The following is an 11297-nucleotide window of genomic DNA, read 5'->3' as shown; positions in this document are numbered from 1 at the left end:
TCCCGTCGATACGGGAGAATTTATAACTTGTACCTCCGTCTCGTGGCACCCACCAAACGCTTGCAGCCTTCTCTCCTCTATACACCAAATTGATATACCCTTTGCAGCTGACGTCTCCTAATACCACAACACACAACGGCGAATATTTCGCCAGCGACAACTTTTCATTACTTACTACACACGACACTGAAACACTTTAGTTCGAAGCGTTATCAAATTATATTTTGCAAAAAAAAAAAAAAATAATAATAATAATAATAATCTAAATCGAAAAGAGACTTTAATAGAAATTGAAAATAATATTTTTAAAGCCGCCCTCTTTTTTTTTAAACGGAAAATTCTGTATTAATTTCATAAATAGATTTAAAGAAACCCAAAAAAAAATTCTCGAAATATGTCGATTGGAATTTTGTCAAGTTTTCAGTCTACGGAATTATATTCACTGGAATGTCTAAATGTGAGGGATAGAATCTCGAAGGGAGAGAGTGAGTGTGAAGTGTTAGGAGTTTCGAGGGTCACCAAAACGTGCCAACTATTCTCATCATTCGATCATGGAAATTCCATTTAGACGAACCCTGACCATTTTCTGGTCGCGAGCAAACCGCGACGAATCCCTTCATACTTTGGATAACAATGTTTTTTTTTTTTTTTTGTGTTTTTTTTACCAACATGAAGTAAAACTTTTGCTCGCTTTTGCTATTTTCTTTGATACCGCGTTCATTTTTTTTTGCAATTAATTTAACGTCAAGTAATTACAGGCGTTAAACAACTAACAACAAAAAACTTTGTACAACATTTTCTTTTGAAAGGGATACTATTATATTAAAAAGAAAAAAAAATAGCTATGGAAGCCAAACTAGAAAATTCTCACAGTTTTCTTCATCGCATCTCTAGGTGGGTATAGGTTGGCTAGGTAGATATAGGTTAAAAGAATGGAAAAAAAACAGTTGCAACTTTCGACAAAAGCGGATACAAACTTAGTTTGGTGAGGTTTTAGTTACTAATAAAATTTATTCCAGGCAAGTAGCCGCGAGGCGTTGTGTATTTTCTCATGTTTCCCACTATATACCACTGTATATTAACAAACTTAAATTCAATGAAGAAAAAGGATATTAGATTCTACATGCTAGACATAATTTTTTAAAAATTGGATTCATTTTATTGGAATTATCTAAAGGAAATGGAGAATTAAATTAGTTTGGAAAAAACAATTTTGTATCTTAGAATTAAGGGAGGGGGGTTGATTACCATATTAAGGGGGGAGGTTGATACCATATTAAGGGGTACAGGATTCCGAATTCTGTAATCTAGGGTGCGATTCTGTAACTTGACTTCACTTTTACTCCAATTTCACTCTATTTTCAAATAGACAAAGAAAAAAAGAAATAATAATATTTTTACTCCTCTTTAACTTTATTTTCACTTCACTTTCACTTCACCCCACTTTCAATTCATTTTCACTCCATTTGCTCTTTTACTTTCACTCAATTTTCCATTCACTTCACTACATTTTCACTTTACTTCAATTTCACTCCACTTTCACTTTCGCTTCACTCCATTCTCACTCCGTTTTCTCTTTCACTTTCACTCCATTTTTTCTCTATTTTCACTTTACTTTCCCTCGATTTTTACTTCACTTTCACTGAATTTTCGATTAACTTTTACTCCATTTTCACTTGATTTTCTTTTTCACTATTACTACATTTTCACTGCATTTTCATTTCACTTTTACTTCATTCAATTTAAAGTGATGAAGTGAAAGTACTTTAAAGTGAAGTGAAGTGAAGTGACAGTGAAGTGAAAGAGAAAATAGAGTGAACGTAAAGTAAAGTGAAAATGGAGTGAAAGTGAAAGAGGAAACGGAGTAAAAATGGAGTGATTAAAAAATGGAGCGAAAGTGAAAGAGGAAACGGAGTAAAGTGGAGTGAAGTGAAAATGTAGTGAAAATGAAAGTAAAAAAGAAAACGGAGTGAAAATAGAGTGAAACTGAAGTGAAAGAGGAAACGGAGTAAAAATGGAGTGATTAAAAAATGGAGCGAAAGTGAAAGAGGAAACGGAGTAAAGTGGAGTGAAGTGAAAATGTAGTGAAAATGAAAGTAAAAGAGAAAACGGAGTGAAAATAGAGTGAAACTGAAGTAAAAGAGAAAACGGAGTGAAAATGGATTGAAAGTGAAGTGAAAATGGAGTGAAGTCAAGTCACAGAATCCCTCTTTTCTGAATTACCAAAGAATAATTTCTTTAAGCGTCCCTTTTTGTCCGCATTCTTTTGTTTTTTCCCATTCATCTCATTTTTATAATAATTTTTACTTCTCTTAAAAAAAAAAAAATCAAATATTTATGTCTCCAACAGTGTTTGTCAATAAAACAATTAAAAAGAGATTAATTTTTTCTTTTTTAGAAAAAAAAAACACAAAAGATAGAAATGGGTGGTAACAAAAATAAAAATGGGAGTATCCAGAGGAACAAGTTTTAGAGTGCAGAAAGAGAGAGAGAGAGAGAGAGAGAGAGAGAGAGAGAGAGAGAGAGAGAGAGAGAGAGAGAGAGAGAGAGAGAGAGAGAGAGAGAGAGAGAGAGAGAGAGAGAGAGAGAGAGAGAGAGAGAGAGAGAGAGAGAGAGAGAGAGAGAGAGAGAGAGAGAGAGAGAGAGAGAGAGAGAGAGAGAGAGAGAGAGAGAGAGAGAGAGAGAGAGAGAGAGAGAGAGAGAGAGAGAGAGAGAGAGAGAGAGAGAGAGAGAGAGAGAGAGAGAGAGAGAGAGAGAGAGAGAGAGTCCATTTTCCGGACTCTTCGGCCATTTTGCAGTCTCACTCATAAAAAACGGTTGCAGAGGTATAAAAGACTATACACTCGATAGTAATTTACTGTGCAAGTCAATAAACGAACGAAAACAAAGGGAACTTTTTATCGTCCCCCTTTCGACCACCCCCCCCCCACATTCTTTTTTTTTCCTCAACCATACCTTGATGCATAGGATCAAATTCAACTCTTCTTTATTGGAAAAAGAGGCGTTTACGATCTCTCTCACTCTTTCAGAATCCCTTCAATCTGTATGGCATATAGAAAAGGAATATAAACCACCATTTTCCATTAGAACATTGACAGTGCAGGTGGAATCGTGATACTATTTTTTTGTTTTAAAGTTTCGTATTCCTTCTGGTTACGCGAGGATTACTGAAATGTCTCCACGGGGTTTTCCCTATACTTTCATTCAAAAAAAAAAAAAAGAAATCGCGCGCGCGACTCTAGACGTCTTTACACGTCCTGTGTGACTTTTCGCAAAAGTCGATTCTCACAGTTCAAGCTCAGTTCCCATAAATCTGAATAAGAATTATTTATAGGTAGAGATCTCCAGGGTGTATGAGTGTGAACGAACTTTTCTGAGGTGAAGCGACAAAACTTGAAGAGGTGACATCGGAAAAGTCAAAAAAAATCCTGTGTAATGCAACGACTAAATCTTTGAGGTATTGTTGAAGTGAAAGAAGTTGTGAAAAAGAAGGTGAAATTGTTTTTCAAAGAGAGAAAAGTTGATGCCTAATCCTTAACGATTTGAGTGTTTTCGAGTACAGCAGAATTCTTGTTATAACAAACTGTTGGTAAAAACAGGACTCTGTTAATATCGACAGTCGGTAAGGGGACATCCATAAAGCATGTGATGCTTTAGGGGTAGGGGAGGTCAGCAAAATATCACACTACATGTTAATCGTTAAAGGAAAAAGCATCACAAGGAGGAGGGGGGGGGGGTTGTTAAAATTTCAAAAAAATGTATCACATGCTTTATGGATGACTCCTAAAGACTATTTTGATTTTATCTACTGCCGGTAAAGCAGAATTCTCGTTATCGCAATACTGTCGGTAAAATAGGAGTCTGTTAATATCGACAGTCGGTAAAGACTATTCTGTTTTCAGTTATATCATAAGTTGGTACTACAGAATTCTGTTTTTATCTACTATCGGTAAGGTAGAATTCTGATTATTCAATTGTCGGTAAAACAGAATTCTGACAAAATTATTTAGGAAGCATTTAATATTTATCAGATCCAATTGACATTCAAAATGAAAATATTATTTTAAAAATGACTTCCTTTCATGAATATATAAAATATTATCCCAAAAAGAACGTAAATTTTTTTTCAACCCTGGTATGTTAAACGTCTATTTTAATAAAACTAAACTGTGATTAAAAAAATAATTTCGATACTGATAAAAGGCACATCAAAAAAAGAGTGGTGGTCACTTTCCGCTAGATTTCGCATTATTTTACGAGGGGATCCCTTCAAATTGAGTTTCAAGATCGAATCTCACTTCGCGTCATCAAGTTCCTTCCCTTTCTCTCTCTCTCTCTCTCTTCCTCTCATCGTATTCTAAAGACTGTCGATAAAATTTTTCTCCTAAAACGAAAATGAGAAAGTTGGCCTATCTTCGAGAATGAAATTTGACGTTATGGTTGATAAAAATTTACAGAGCAATACAAGTTTTCTTTTGAATCAAGAACATCGTCTGCGTTGCTTCTTTTTACCATGAAGAAAAAAAATTACCCATTTTTGAAAAAAATAAAATCTCCCAAAAATTCCATAGAAATCATTATATTAAATTATTTCTCCTTGTAATACAAAAAAAAACAAACAATATTTTTATAATAATTAAATACAATTAATAATGAAACTATTTTTTGAAAAAAAAAATTCTTTCTTTATCCCATTTTATTCAAGAGGTTTTTATTTTCGAAAAAACAGCTTTTGATTAAACTATTTTTAAAAGTTATCATCATCAGAAACTCGAGTGGCTATATCGGTATAAATAAAGTCTGGCTGTGCTTTAATGAAAAAATGAAAGTTTCATGCACTTTTACCAAGTTGGTAGTTCACAGAATTTCTTCAGCATCAGGCAACATTTTTAGAATTGGAAATGAATGCACTTGAAATACGAAGGTCATTCAAGAGCATCGCTGATTAAAGAAGAAAATTTCTCTCTTAGAAATGGCGCGCACTGTAATTAATTTCTTCACTCGTACCAAAAAAAGGGAAATTTTTTTTTTTTGATGAATGGTCATAGGAATATTTATATACAAAGAAAGGATACAAGTTTTAATAAAATATTTTTTTTCAAATATATTTTAGATTAAAATTTAAACAAGTTAAAAGAACACTAAAAGAATTATATTTTATGTTTTCAAACTCAAGCTCCTCTTTCTTTTTAGAATTAATTAATATCTTCTAAAGGGGAATTAATTTGTTTTTATTACTTACAAATGAATTCAATTTAAGTTTAGATGTAAAATTATTTTTATTGAAATTTTTAATCGGTAAAGCAGAATTTAAGTTCTATTGGTAATCGATGAGGCAAAATTCTTTTGATACCAACTGTCGATACAGAAGAATTCTCGTTATCGCGACTGTCGGTAAAACAGGACTCAGTTTTTATTGGCAGTCGGTAAAAACTGAAATCTGTTTCTGACATTATCGACAGTTAGTACTAAAGAGTTCTGTGAATATCTAGTGTCGGAAAAAAAGGATTCTGTTCATATCTACTGTCGGTAAAGCAGGATTCCGTTTTATCGACAAAAAAAGAATTCTGTTTATATTAAAAGTTGGTAAGAAACTGCATTATTTTACTAGTTATATCGGCAGTTGGTAGTGCATAATTCTGTTTATTTGTACCGTCTGTTTATTTCTCATTATATCGACAGTTGATACTGCAGAATTTTGTTCATATGTACTGCTGATACAGCAGAATTTTTGTTATCGCATCTATAATTAAATGTGAATTCTATGTATATCGACTGTCGGTAAAGTAGAATTCTGTTTATCCAAACTATCGGTAAAAACAGAATTCACGTCATATCGATTAACGGTAAAATAGAGCTCTGTTTATACCGACTATCGGTAAAGTAGAAATCTGTTTATGTCGACTATCGGTAAAGTAGAAATCTGCTTATACAGACTATTGGTAATGGAGAATTCTGTTTATATCGACTATCGGTAATGTAGAATTCTGTTTGTATCGACTACTGATAAAGTAGAAATCTATTTATATCGACTATTGGTAATGTAAAATTTGATATTAAGAATTAAATAACTTTTTCAGGGGATTAATTTTTTAATTACGGTTAAATTAATTGAAATGAAATTTTGATGTAATATTACTTTTTAATTAATTTTTAAATTGAATAAAATTCAGTTTTTCGAAATTATTATTTAAAATATCGTTTAAATTTATTTCTTTTATTTTTATTATTATTATTTTCATAAATACGTGCACTCAACGTAATTTTACCAATTTTGATTGAATTCAATCCCTTTTTCCAATTGCGACGCTTGATTTTCAATTTATCTTGTTCTCCTTTTTTTTGAGGGGAGGGTGGGGGGTGGATATTCAGTTTTTTCATCATGTTGCACATTTTCGATTTTAGCGTTATTCGTTTTCGCTTTCGTGGAAAATTGCTCTTTTGTCCTCGGCAGCGGCGGTGTCGGCCTGACACTTTTCAATTCTTCACTCTCTCGATTATATTTCTATTCGGCACGACACCTGTGACAAAAAATTTTAGTTCCTCTGAAAAGGAACATTTCAGTGGCGTAAATAAATTGTAGTGGCGGAGTGCGCGTGAAGGGAGTGCCACCGCATCAACTCTCTTCCTCTCTTTTTCTCTCTTGGAGAGCTGAGTTTCAGAGAATTACATAAAGTCGTTTCCTTTTTTATTAAAAAAATTTTTTTTTTATTTTTTGAAATTTTTTTTCGCTTTTTTTTGTCACTTTGTTATATATATATATATATATATATATATATATATATATATATATATATATATATATATATATATATATATATAAGCGCCATTTGAAATCTTGCATGCACAGCCACTGTGGTTACGTGTCTGCCAGGAAAGATATAAGAACGGTCAGAGAATCCATTGCCCACCATTGCAATCTATCACGTCCAAGTGACAGTGAAACGAATTGTCCCCTCGGAATCTTCTTTGCTTTTGGTTGAATTTCGTATATATCCTTTCCAAAACACATACGTTTTGCCAACTATATCTTTGCAACGTGATCCCGTCCAGTCTTGAAAGTAGAATAGTTATTTTTCCCCTCAACGAACTGTATACTTTGTTTCAAGAAACTTACGAATTTTAGTAAGAAAAAAAAAGTTTGGCAAAGAAGCCCTCTCAATATTATCAAAGAAAGCAATAAATTGTCGTTCTCAGGAAAAAGGCGCAGTGGAACCTAAAAAATATTGAGGTATTTGCTATAAAGTTGAAAACGATGTCCACTTGTGAATTTATTATCTTCTTTATTTTTTTTAATGCCTACGTTCAGGGAGTATATATACAAACGCTGATGGATTGAATGTGAAACTTCTTTTTCAATTTTACAAACTATCGATAAAGTAGAAATGTGTTTATATCGACTATAAGTAAAGTAGAAGTATGTTTATTTCGACTATCGACAAAGTAGAATTTTGTTTATACCGACTATCGATAAAGTAGAAATCTGCTTATATTGACTATCGGTAAAATAGCAATCTATTTATTTTGTCTATCGACAAAGTAGAATTTTGTTTATTCCGACTATCGATAAAGTAGAAATCTGCTTATATTGACTATCGGTAAAATAGCAATCTTTTTATATCGTCTACTGGTAAAGTAGAACTCTGTCAATCTCAGCAGTAGCTAAAAATAGAATTCACATTATATCGACTGATGGTAAAATAGAATTCTGTTTATACCGATTATCGGTAAAGTAGAATTCTGTTTGTATCGTCTACCGGCGAAATATAATTCTTCCTATATCAACTTTTGGTAAAGTTGAATTCTGTTTGCATTAGTAATAGGTAAAGTGGTATTCTGTTTTACCGACTATCGGTAAAGTGAAATTCTATCTATACCGACTATCGATAAAGTAGAAATTTGTTTATATCGAATGTTGGTAAAATAGAAATCTGCTTATATCGAAGAAAAATATCGAAATAGCACAAAATTAACTAATGAAAAGAAACAATCCAATTAGTTTACATGAATTTTTTTTCATTTTCATTATATATATCAATGTTTAGGCAATCATTATTATTGTTATGTCTTGCCTATATAAAGAAAGAGTGTTATAACTTTCACGTTTTATCTCTTGCTAACTCAACATTGCAGCCCACACTTTGTAAATCAAGAACCCACGACACTGATCATTAGTTGAGCCAAATCGTTTATTTTTTTTTTTTAATAAAACTTTTTCATCTATTAATGACTGCAAGAATGGTCGTTGTAATATCAATTGTAGAAGGGAATCGTTATCGTTTTATCGTGTGTCGTGTCGTTGGTGCAGTGAACCGATAACTGTCCTCCGTCAGTTTTATATATATATATATGTAGTGTATACTTTTTTTTACATTGGTGCCAATTTAAATTGATGAACGGAGACCGAAAACATTCACCTTCGATAATGATGAGCGATCGATCGATCGTTTGACTCGCTCGTGTGTGCACTTGGAAACATCGTGTATAGGTCGTACCCTGGTACTTAGCTTTACGTGTCATGTTGTCTTCGTAGATAGAACATTCATTGGTACACACGCAACGGTAACGGCTCGTTACGGTATACTAAACGTACACCACAAAGTTTCGCTTTGATTAGAAAATTCAAAGTGAGGAGAAATTTTTTTTTTTAAAGAATAGATAACGTTTATTAGAGATCAATAAAGTGATCATAAGAAATTAACCTAAAATAATTAGACGTAAAAATTAGTTATTTTTAAAATTAAATAAAAAAATAACTCTAACTAAAACAGAAGAATTCACTATCGCTAAGGCAGAGTTCTGTTTATATCGACGGTCGGTAAAGTAGAATTCTATTTATATCGACTAATGGTACATTAGAATGCTCTTTGCAACAACTACCGGTAAAGTAGAATTCTTATTATATCAAGTGACTGTAAAATAGAATTCTATCTATGTCAACTGCCGGTAAAAATAGAATTCTTATTTTATTAACTAACGGTAAAATAGAATTCTGTTTATACCGATTATCGTTAAAGTGGAATTCTGTTTATACCGACCATAGGTAAAGTAGAATTCTGTTTATATGGTTTATTGGTAAAGTAGAATTCTCTATTTCAACTGTCGATAAAGTAGAATTATTATTATATCAACTGACGGTAAAATAGGATTGTTTATACCGACTATCGTTATATCGACTACGGGAAAAGTAGAATTCTGTTTATACCGACTATCGGTAAAGTAGAATTCTTTTTTTTACCGACTATCGCTAAAGTAGAATTTTATTTATATCGACTATCGGTAAAGTAGAAATCTATTTATATCGACTATGGGTAAAGTAGACTTTCGTTTATATCGACTATCGATAAAATTTATTTATTATTCGTCGAACCGTAAGTGTTTTTCAAAAAAAAAAAAAAAAAAACTTCCATCACCTATTCTACTTTCTCTGGCTTTCTTCAGCAATGAGAATAGTCTCGTTGAACATTTCTCGCGCGAAACATATCAAGTATAAATGATGTTGGAAGAAGAAAAATAAGAAAAAGAAGAAGAAGGTGAATATGCAAATCAGTTGGTGTAGATGCATTGATATGCAGTTGAGGTGCATTGACTGGCGTCGGAACTGAGTGCTCGTATTGCTTCGAGCAGAATGGAGCACCATTAAGATGGATTGTTAACCTATCGAGGATTTGACGCATCGCGTTTACGTCAATCAACAGGTTCGCCTTCTTGCTTAATCGGCTTTATATATATGATATATACCGTTATATATATATAATTCACTTATAATATAGAATTAAAAATTATGTTTTTTATTTAATTATTTTACAGTTATTTCTCTTTTCAATTCATTACAGTAAAATATCCAAGAGATTTGTAAGAATTATAAAAGGTTTTTTTTTGTTATTACGTCTTTGGAAATATTTAAAAAAAAGAACTTTAATGTAATTTTGTCTTTTTAAATTTGAAAAGCAAATTTTAACATTTAATATTCTACATTATTATTTGTCATATTGGTTCATATTTCCCTGTAAAATATATATATATTTCTAAATTAATCGAAATCCATTAGCTTTAAAATTGCAACACACTGAAAGTACTTTTGGGATTGACATTTTTTTTTTAATTCTATCATGTTCCATGACTAATTATTAAATTGAATATTTATGAATTGGAGTAGTACATATATTAATTGATATATAGCTTTTAATAATTATGTAAAATTAATTCATAAATCTTTTAATATTTACGTAAAATTACTTAATGTTAGGATAATATAGGACAATTTAGTTGAGAATAGAAAATACTTATTTTTGTTTGTAAAAATTAATTTGTAGAATATTATTGATTGTCGAATCTGTTTTTTTTAAATACAAAGCAGAAGTACACACAACGTTTATGATAAACGATTTTGGAAGAAATAATTTTTTAAAAAAATCGTTTTTATTGGCAAAAAATTATAGAATTTTTCATTTTAAAAAATTATTTTTTTAAATATTCATCAGAAATGCTGCGTATACTTAAGCTTTGTTTTTTAATACGATCGTGTGTTAAAATTTGATGAAAAATATTATTTACGTTTATTTATAATATATAGAAATGCCGCGACTTTTGCAATTATTGAATCAATAAAACTCTCGATTTAATTAAATGCATAGGTATCTTAATTTCATTTTGGTGCAGCGGCATTTGAATGAGTCATCTTCTCTAATCAGTTTTAATCTCAATTGGTTTGCGCCTTTATCAGTTGGGAGAGAGAGAGAGAGAGAAAAAAAAAATTCTCATCTGAATGGAAATCGAATAGCGATTAGTTCATCAGTAAAAGAGGGAGAGAGAGAGAGAAGGGTCTACGGGAACAAAAAGCGAAGGGATTTTGTGTGTATGTGTGGTTCACCGGACCCCATCGATCGCTTTTCCGGTTAGGATCGCTTCGTATAACACCGTGAGGTGAATGCCGATTACAATCGCGACGAGCAGTAACTCACAGACGCTGATTACACATTTCAAAACGCGACCCAAAAGCAGTTGATCTACGACTATCCATAACTCTCTGGAGGGTAACCGTATATAGTTCCAAAACTAAACTCTAATCTCATGCGTCTTATGGATTTCGAAATTTTTTTTTCGCTCTTTTTTGACGAAAGGCAAAATATGTTGATAAATTTTTAATTAATTTAGACATAAATTGAAGATAAACATTGTTTTTTATTTAGTGATGGGAGATTAATTCACTTTCAATTCATTTTCACGTCAATGTCAGAAAACTTTCAGTTTCACTTAATTTGTTCACTTTTCTTCACATTCACTTTAGTATCATT

At 31.7% G+C, this 11297-nt stretch overlaps 1 protein-coding gene across 2 annotated transcripts in view; it reads left to right on the top strand.

The window, feature by feature from the left end:
- Window positions 1-11297, top strand: part of LOC127277427 (fat-like cadherin-related tumor suppressor homolog) — a 307324-nt gene that overhangs the window by 220931 nt on the left and 75096 nt on the right. The gene's annotated exons all lie outside the window — the stretch shown is intronic.

The sequence above is a fragment of the Leptopilina boulardi genome, unplaced genomic scaffold, assembly GCF_019393585.1.
Source record: "Leptopilina boulardi isolate dan_hultmark-lab unplaced genomic scaffold, ZJU_Lbou_2.1 LbouV2_167, whole genome shotgun sequence".
Classification (NCBI taxonomy): domain Eukaryota; kingdom Metazoa; phylum Arthropoda; class Insecta; order Hymenoptera; family Figitidae; genus Leptopilina; species Leptopilina boulardi.
Note: the sequence above shows the minus strand (reverse complement) of the source record. Positions and strands in the feature narration are given on the sequence as shown.